This window comes from Juglans regia, unplaced genomic scaffold (genome assembly GCF_001411555.2).
Source record: "Juglans regia cultivar Chandler unplaced genomic scaffold, Walnut 2.0 Scaffold_678, whole genome shotgun sequence".
Classification (NCBI taxonomy): domain Eukaryota; kingdom Viridiplantae; phylum Streptophyta; class Magnoliopsida; order Fagales; family Juglandaceae; genus Juglans; species Juglans regia.
In genome coordinates, this window is record NW_023361643.1 from 208,481 (window position 1) to 219,134 (window position 10,654).

The following is a 10,654-nucleotide window of genomic DNA, read 5'->3' on the forward strand; positions in this document are numbered from 1 at the left end:
AGAAGCTTCTTCTTCCTATGCATGTTCCCTAGGTGGCTCTCCCACTTCCTTATGCTTTTCAAGAACTCAAAACATGACATGTGGCAATGTGGTGGCCGAAACCCTAGGGTTACAAGGGTAATTTTCATGTATTGTCTCTTACACTCCCTTCTAGAACCTTTTCCTCTACTTATGCATGAATGGCAGATGGATAAGTAGAAGCATAAGATTTTGAAAGTCTCTTAGTGTTCCAATCTAAACCCTTTAGAAAATCTCACATTTGTCTTTCCTATGCAAAATCTTCTTGGAACTGTTCACTAAGAACAAGTGGTGTGAGGTGGAGGTGCTTGGGAGGGAGTTTGGCATGCACAACTCCTTGGAACTCACAAAAATCTTGTTGGTGTTTTTGTAGTCCATTGGGGTTCCTGAAACCATGTCCCATCATTTTTTTCTCATTCACTTTTACATCCAGGTTCAATGTATCTAGATGTGAGGTGTGCATGTGAGACATGTGGCATTTGGGTAGGTGAAATGGGCCTGTGCCCTAGGTGTGTGCCGAACCCTACTTCCTCCTCCATCTCCTTATCTTTTTCTAGAAACCTTCAAGCATGTTTGCCAAGTGGTACCAATGTGCTAACCTAGGTGCTTCTTCCCTAGGTTCCACTTCCCTATGCAAGATTTTGCCCTTTCCCAAGACAAAACTCTTCACCTTTCATTTTCATTTGCATGCATGACACTTGGCCAACTCTTCTAGAAAGCCGAATCCTCCCTTGCTTCTTCCACTCTTTCTTCTAGAAATCCAATGCGTGATTCACAGGTGTCATCCTTATCTTTTTCCAAAGTCCCAAATGAGAAGTGATTTTCCTAAAATGACAAAAAACTCCTTCTTGAAGCCAAGTGGTGCCATCTCCTTGCCTAGAGGGTAAACTTAAGCCTTCCAAAGTCAATGTCCTTAATGGGCCGAATTCGTATGGGCCTTTTCTTCTATTTCTCTCTTGTGGGCTTTTTAACTTAGAACTCCAAGATCCAACCCAACAAAAATAGAAAGTTGCCTAAAGAATTCTTCCAACACTTAGCCAATAACCCAAATAAATAAATAAATAGATAAATAATATCCACAAGAATTACAATTGGAATCTTAGCAAAAATTCGGGGCATCACAGTACTTGACCTTTTTCGAAAGATATGCAACAAAGATCTTTAGACTTTTTTGGAAAAACATATTTGACATCATTTTTGTGTTGATCTTTAAACATTCATACCATATCATATCATATCACGTAATTCATATCATGTGATGTAACGCGCCAATGGAAGACCAAACCACATGGCCTATACTTCGAAAGGACTAGTCAATGATATAATTGTAGCCATATTGGAACCTTATAAAAAGCAAAAACTTCTCATTCCCAAGCAATGTGGGATCTCATACATCACCTACCCTTATACTTATCATATGGGATATCACAATCTACCTCCCTTAAATTCCCAACGTCCTTGTCGGGCTAGTCCGTTGTTAGTGGCACGGCTCATGTCCCACATTTCTGGTTGGGATAGTACTCTGATACCATTTCTAGCCCCAATGGAAGACCTAAACCACATGACCTATATTCCAAAAGAACTAGTCAATGATACAATTGGAGCACCATTGGAACATTATAAAAAGCAAGAACTTCTCATTCCCAAGCAATGTGGGATCCCATACACCACCTATCATTATCCTTATCATATGGGGTATCACATGTGAGCTCATATCATGTGATTCATATCGTGTGAGCTCATATCATGTGAGCTCGTTGCTTTATTCTTATAGCACATGGTGGATACAACACGACTCCCCAAAGCACCACGTGTTCCTGCTATTTACCACACCACCAACGATCCATACATCATGGTGAATATGTCTTATTCATATTCATTATAACACGATAGTATTTTGTCGAGTTATTTGCCTTAGTTATGAAATCCACTAGCATTAGGTGCTATCTCACTCTGGCATCCTTCGCAAAAAGATCCATCCAAGGTACGCCGATGGTTCTTTGTCGAACCAGGAGTTACCACTCAATTCTTAAGCACTCTAGAGTGTACAAAGGAGTTCCACCAGGACATTTGCCTTCCTACCATTTGGGGTCATGATAAAATATGTACAGACACTTTGAAGAAATCATTTACATGCATGTGACATGAGACTTAAGAGGTACTATTTTTTACATTTGACATGTGATGTATGAAATGTCGTGCATGTAATAATTAAGCATAACACATTCCTATCATGGGATGGTAACATATGAGCATGGAACATCAAAACACTTAATCCAAGCATACACAAACATGGTATGGCCGAAACTTATGGTTTACATTAGCATGAAAAATTCATCTTAATCATGGACCAAAACCAAACTACAATGGACTATAGATCATGACAAAGATAATCACAAAATCCAATATATGAAAACATAGCAAATTATCACATAAGCCGAATTCCTAATCTCTTCAAATCATGGCATATCATCATGCAAATCGAAGCATATAACCATGGCATGTTCTTCTACACTTACAACAAGATACTTATTCACAAAGTCACTAAATAACAAACATACACACTATCAAACAAGATGAAAGACCCATACTTATTCATATGTTAACCAAAAATAGGTTGAGGGTTTACTTATTACAAATAGCAAGCTGAAAATGTATATCGAGATTCATTAGACATGGTTATCCAAAACCCTAATTTCTTAAGTGAGTGTGTGTCGTGTACATAGCTCATGAAACTCATTCCCATGGCAAGAAGGGCTCCTTAACATTCAGACTTCACTCTTAAATCTAAAACTTCATGAAGAAATAAACCCTAGCATATATAAGTGTATTGATTGGACTATCCTTCCTTTCCAAAACTCGTGCTCATGTGTATAATGCTACAGGTGGATCACCTTCTCTATTCAAAATAGTCGTGTGTGTGTGTGGATGTTCATGGGCATTAAAACCCTTGGAGTCTGAAACTCTCCTTTTCTTTGGCCATGTGTGTGAGTGTAAGAAACAAGTGAATGGTTCATACCTAGTGTTCTTCTCCTCCGTAAGTGGCATTTGTACTCTTTGGTATGCTTGAAATGGTGGTTGGAGGAAGAAGGTAGGTGTGAGTGAGCTGTTTGGGTGGAGAGAAAATAGTGAGAAAGAAAGAGAATGGTGTAGCCATGTGATACAAAGGAAAAATTTAGAAAATGACCAAAGGACTACCCATTTAAGGCTCCCCCCTTCTTATAGGTGTCACCTCCCTCTTTGGAAAGCCAAAAGTCTTGGTGCATGGGTTCCACTTGGAAAACTAAAGATCTTTTGGACAAGTGGTGTGTGGCTTCCCCAATTCAAAATTCAAACTCCATCTATGCCCTCCTCTATGTGTCTAGGTTCAATGTATCTAATGGAAAATTTTCAAAACGCAAACCTTCAATCATCTTTGGGAGGATGAATGTGTGCATGCTTGCCACTTGGCAACTGGTGCGTGTGTGTGCATGTGGTTTGCCGAAAACCCTTTCACCTCCTTAAGAAAGCTCTTATCTTCCCTAGGTGGGAAGGTGGCGTGTGCCTTTTGGCTTGCCCTTGTCATCCGCCTCTTGCACTTCTCCTCACAAAGATTCTTCCAATACTTATGTGGGTGTGTGCATGTGCCTTCCCCATGTGTATCTTGTTAGAACTCTCATGCTTTTTCCTCATGCATGACAACTGTCAGTCAAAGATGGTTGGCTTTTAATGTGGGGCGTGCAACCCTATGGCCGAAACCCTAGAAATCCGTTAGATTCTCATGCCTCTGACTTGTAGTGTCCCTATGCCTATTAGAAACTCTAAACATGACACGTGGCAAAGATTGGATTTGGTGGTCGAAACCCTAGGGTTACAATGGTAAATTTTGTGTGATATTTCTTCTAGAATCTTTTCTTTTCCAATGCATGAATGACAATTGGCACAAAATCTAAAAACTCCCTAGAGTGGGCATGTGGCTTAGGAACCGAAAAGCCTCTTGGTGTTCCCCATGAAATCCTTAGGAAAAATCAGCCCTTTAGTCTTCCTATGCACCACTTCCCTATGCAATATCTCTTGAAACTATCTAAAATTGACAAGTGGCGAGTGATGGGGTTCTTGGTTGTGACGCCCCCAAATTCCGCTTGGGATCGGACGGACATTTGAAGCGTCGAGACATGTAACACAAGGTTACCTGCCCCCGTTCATGACATAAAAGATGCAATATTCCTAACATGCATCTAGTATTATGCAATATTCGCAGCGGATAATTTTTCTTTTTAGCAATACTATGCACCAAACCGAAATATCCCAAATACTTAAAACATACTTCATACATAATGACATACTAAACAACTGAGATCACAATATTAATCCATATGGTTGTGATCAAAAGAGTGATGGAGATTGAACTCTACAAATACAAGTAGTAATCTGAGGTAACTATTGTATTAACACCTACATCGCATCGTCGCTTAGTCGACCATTTCCAGTTGGTCGATTCCCGATTCTCCTTCAGATCCTGTAACAAAATCTACCATTCGGGGGGAATGGTAGTTGGGACTACCACAGTGAGATTTGATTACAAATCTCAGCAAGTTAACAGAAAACTTCCACACAGGTTAATGATGCATGCATGGCAGTAAAAGCATGAATGCATAATCAAATCATAAGTAATCATAACATAACTTGACATACAACATAACATAACTGGCATAACTTAAAATGAAACTGAAGCTTAGCATGAACGTGACTTGAAACATAACATGGACTTGAACATAACATGAATGTGAACATGCATAATTTGAACTTGAACTTGAGCATGACATAACATAAATGTGAACTTGGAACATAACGTAAACGTGAACATAACATAACATGAACTTGGAACATATTCTTGTCTCATGGGATTACCATGATTGCGTGAACGTAAACTTAAACATAACATAACGTGAAACATGACTTGAACTTGGAATCTTATTCAATAGACTTAATCATTAACGTGACCATATGGGTGCTACACAGGTCCCCTTGAGCCGTGTGTCCCTGCCGATTACCGCATCATATCACAGGTTTCTATACCAGCTGTGAGTGCGTTAATACGTACTCCACAGTTGTTGTGGCCCCACGTATTCTACGTGTCACAATTGTTGTGTCTCACGTAGTGTATGCTCCACAGTTGTTGTGGCCCCATACTTCATGCTCCACAGTTGTTGTGGCCCCATGACTTATTTGTTTGTGCCACACTTGTTGTGGACACACGTAACGTAATGTGTGGCACCATCGGCGTTAGTGCCTGGCGCGCTCCGGTGACCAGCTAATTAGGCCCCATTCGCAACCTGTTGACTGTACTTCGTCAACCCAGGGAATTTCACACCTTTTTAGACACTCCAGCGTGAACAAAGGAGTTCCACTAGGATATTACCCATCCTAGCGCTTAGGGTCGTGATTGACATGAATGACTTAACTGGCAGACATTGACATTTCGTAACGTGACGTAACGTGAACGTGACATAAAAGACAGAAATCTTGACGTAACATAACGTGACATGAACGTAGGACGACAGACATGACATACTTCGAGACATAAATGTAACAGAGAACATTTCATAACATGTCATACAGGTAACATGCAACATTTCGTAACATGGCATACCATATAACAGACAACATTTCTTAACGTGGCGTAACATGTGACAATGAATATTACATGACAAGAAATACATGTAACAAATGGCATACTTAACTTAACATGACATACTTGCAATGTATAGCATGTATAGCAATACGTGACAGAATATCTTGTGTAACAGATGAATAATTCATGACAGAATAAATTCTGTGTAATAGATAAATATATAATGACTTGGCATGGCACATATGATAACATGCATACATACAATTTAGTTCCCTTACTTATCACACATACACATTAAATTGATAGTAAGTTAAAAGCTAACTTACCTCGATCTGCGCGCTTCGAGGCAAAACTCAAGTGCGATCACGGGAAACTGAAAGTAGTGATTTCGAAAAATTAGAACTTAATCACTAACAATTAGGAATATGGAAAAATATCAACTTAGAGTAAATTACCATTTTACCCTCTACATGTGGAAAAATGACCATTTTACCCCTAACTTAAGGATTTTGCATCCTAACTCCAAAAATCACCAAAATTTACATACCTTATGTAAATTTTGTCCTAAGCTCAAATATCAATTCAGAAAAATTTAAAACTAAACACAACCATTAAAACTCTATAGGGCTGAAACTTACAAGGCTATTTCCTTTGATTTTGTTGTAATTCTTTCAAATCTCAAAACTCATGATTAAACCAAAATTTTTCTTCTACTATACTCATAACATATTCTTAAGAATAATATGTTTTGAATCATGAACAAAAGTCATCAAAATCACTAAAACCATACTTGAACTTTTTGGTTTCTCTTCTAAGTTCAAAACAGAATTTTGTTTCTAACTTGTTTTGATCAACCTCTTGATCCATGACTTATAAAGAAGTGATCTTCAAACCAAAACATCACATGGTTCAAAAAGGTGTCCTAAAACAGATCCAAGCTTCAAACTCAAGATCACATGGGTAAACATCAACCAAAACATAAATTTAGCCAAGAACATCATCACTTTGGCCTAACCGAATATCTCCTTCCATAAAATTTCATATGTTCGAAACTAACATCAAATATCTTCAAAATAACATTCTAACATGTATATAAGATGCTTAGGATCTTCCAATAAAAATATCAAAGCCATTGGAATAAGATTAAACCATAAAAGATTTAAACTTTCTCAAAACAGAAACTGTTTTTCCTCTTCCAGTTTCTAAGTTTCTAGACCTAAGAAAATATTTCACCAAAACTTTTAATCATGCAACAAATCCTCAACCAATAATCATATACACATGTTAACAGTACTCCATAAAAATTTCGGACCAAGATCTATTCATTAGCTTGGTCAAAAACTCCAAAATATAACACACTCTCCAGTTTATCGCCCAGAATGACCTTTCTGGGGTCTAAACAACTTTTTACCAATCAAATGATCTCCAAATGGAACAAATAAGATATCCACGTAAACTAGACTCCAAAAGAAACAACTTTCATGAAGGAAACGTTGCGAGGAAACACTTACAAAAGCTTCGAAACAGGCATTCAAAAGAGGTACGAAAAACTGTCCGAGAGTGTCTTTTGTGTTCTATGAAGGAAAAGTGTAAAGGAGAGTTGCTTTTTCGTGGGAAGTGGACTGAAGAGCTTCTTACACAAGCTATGGGAAGTGATATGACTGAAGGAATGGATGAGTGTTGGCCTTTTCTTCTCATAAAAATCAGACCAAGATCTTTTCTCAAGGTGGAGTGTGAGAGTGAAAGAGTGAGGTGGCCCTTTTGCTTTGTCTTTCAAGAACCTTCTAGGCTCTTCTTGTACAGATCTGGCCAGCCAAGTGGGGGTACAAAACTTAGCCATGAAGCAATCTAATGGTGACCAAATTCGTGGGCCTTAAAGGGCCTAAACCGAATGGGCCTAAAATTTGGGGTTTAAAGAGGGTTTGGGTTGCTATCAAGCCCAAATCCAATATCACTTGGCCAATCAATTTTTCAAGGTTAACAAGGTTGGATAATGATGTTCTAACACAAATTTGAAGGATTAATAGCATGTGGAAGTGATTTAATCAAGTGATTAAACACAATACTAGAAATCGGATTAGAAAGGGTTTAGAGGCCAACTTTAGGGTTTTGGGGAAACCGTTTAGGGTTTCGATTTCAACCAAAGCTTTTGGGCTTTCAATTGGATTCCCACCATTTAGGGTTTCACTAGGATTGAAAACCTCTTTGGTCTGGCACAATTTGGTTGAGCAGATGAAACAAAGTTTTGCTTAAGCGACATGATCTCACACCTTGATTCCTTCAAATCCAACAAACGTTCCTTATGGTGCCAAGTGTCTAAAATTATTCACTAAGTGTGGCTAAGATCTTGCCAAGTGTCCAAATAAAACTTCTCTAATCCAATTTGGACATTCCACACTGTGATTTCGAAACACTGCAATTGGTGCGCTTACCGAGGTTACTATTCACTTCGAAAAAGTGAATCATAAACTTAGTACTAAAAATTCCTAAATATTCATATTAACTTATAGTGAAAATATTTTACCGAAATTTAACCTCGAAGTGCCCCTAAAAATAATTTCACAATTTCCAACAGACGTTTTGTCCGGAATTATGAAAATAGGATATTGTGCCATAAAATCCTAAATAATCCACTGAGTGTAATGGCGTAGACCATAATGCATTCTGACACTTCTAACCACCTCAAATAAATAAAACTCATATTTCTAGCAGCATAGTGAGTGATAACACTGACTATGTTGACAGACTAAAACCTATGCAATAGGTCGATTCGTAAAAACTTATGGGATTTTCACGAGATTCCTAAAGTCAATAGAAATTTCGCCAATGAATTTCTAGCGGGCTGTTACATCCTCCCCTCCTAAAAAAAAAATTTCGTCCTCGAAATCGACGTAAGTACAAACATAAAATACGCTCAAAAGAAAAAGTTGCTTACCAACTTATTGCCCATCACTGGATGCCTCATCACGCCCAAGGGGCAGGTCTCGTTCTTCTTGAAATAACGCCTTCTTCTCGTAGTCAACACTATTCTTATCTATAACCATCACATGGTTATACAAAAAGACTATCACTATAACATTAAGGTATAACAATCCCAAAGATTACTGCCTAAACTTAATGACTTCTAGACTTTTTAGGATACTAACTCCTTGCTTAAAAGAAATCACTATTCTCTTCACTATTCAAAGAATTACCACAATGTGTATATATATCTACCATTCTTAACTCTTTCTCTCTCAAATCATATCAATTTGTACTGGAGTCCTTCCACAAGGTAGGTCAAATCGTACCAGCATACTCTCTAAATCTAAAACTTCAAGTATTCATGCAGTTCAATTTGGAAGAATTTAATCCATACACAACTGAATTCACATTCTCTATTTCCTCAAGGAATTATATCTGCCTAGGACTGGCTTACTCCTTCATAATCACCACGAATCGTTCCTCCTCCTAGGTGGTACCTTGATAAACGATCAGCTATTAACCTCAACTCAAGAGTTTCTCTCTTATGATTAACATAGCTCTTCTATCCATCATGAGTTGCCTCTTATTCTGACTCTAATCCAAAGAATTTGTTCTTACTGCTCACGTAAATCCTTAAGACAAGCTTTTACTCCCCATATAAAAGTCTCCAATATAAGGGCAATCTAGGTTTCCACAAACACGGTGCTTTGCCAGAAACCATTTATTCGCGATTGGATAAAACTATTATCATAAGTGAATCCTACTAAGGCCAAAGCTTCTCCCACACACTGTACTCTTCCGAACACAAATTTCATTGTAACCTTCGAATCAAAACAAACTCCAAATACTTGGGATACTAATTCATCAACCTTGAATATCCTTCCTCGTACTACTAAAAGGTATTCCATATCTACACTGGTATGAATATAAATACTCTTAATGAAAAATGTTACTCTTACCACCTGGTAACAATTCAGAGTATGAACTAAACGTACAATACCACAATCACTAAAAATAGGGCCTCGCTTGAATCAAACTGCGTACAAGTTATAAACCTCAATGATTTAACTTACCCAAAGTATCAATAATGCACTAGTACCATCAATTGTAATCTAATCAACCTTAGATAAGCTTAACAATATAGAGGTCTTAGAAAAAAAACCAGTGACGGCGCCAACTCCTTTAGTTCCTGGGGCGTCAGCATCTGTGTCTCTAGAAGTACCTGCATACACTTAAGCTAGTACTGGAGGTCGTGGCTTTGGTTTGGAATCTCCAATGGGAACAGTTCCATTTCTCCGGCCTCTTTTGGGACAATTTCTGATGAAGTGGTCAGGTTGGCCACATCTAAAACAGAGTCCAAAGGTAAGTTTGCACTTGCCTCCATGGTTCTTTCCGGACATCCCACATATTGGATACGTGGTCAGTATTGAGCTTCCAGTCTCGATGCCTTCTCCCTTATCTGGTCTAGTAGACATCTTCTTCATTTCTAGATTTTCTTTAGTAGCAGACAATGAAGTTCTCTTTCGCTCGGTATTGATCTGGATCGCTAGACCTCTCTGCTCAGCCTCTACTATCGCGGCCACGTTTACTAACTCTTGGTAATTCTTTATTCTTAGGCAAGCTACTTGGCTATGGATCCATGGCTGAAGTCCAGCTTGAAACTTTCGTGCCTGCATCCTTTGAGTAGAAATCAAGTGTGGTGCAAACCTTCCTAACACCATAAACTTAGCAGCGTACTGCTCTACGGTCAAACTACCTTGAGTTAAAGTCACGAACTCCTGCGCCTTTAGCTGTTTGATAGAATCTGGGAAGAATCCGTTGTCAACTCTTCCTTAAATCTCTCCCAAGACAATGCATCCAAACTTCCTAGTTCCCTAACTAGAAGTTGCCTTTGTGTATCCTACCATATTCCAGCTTCTCCTTAGAATAGGTATACAACATATAGAACCTTCTGGTCCTCAGTACATCCACAGATCTCGTCTGTCCTTTTGAGATCCATAATCCATTTCTCGGCTTTTAGTGGCTCTTCATTACCAGAAAAGTTTGGATAACGATGGA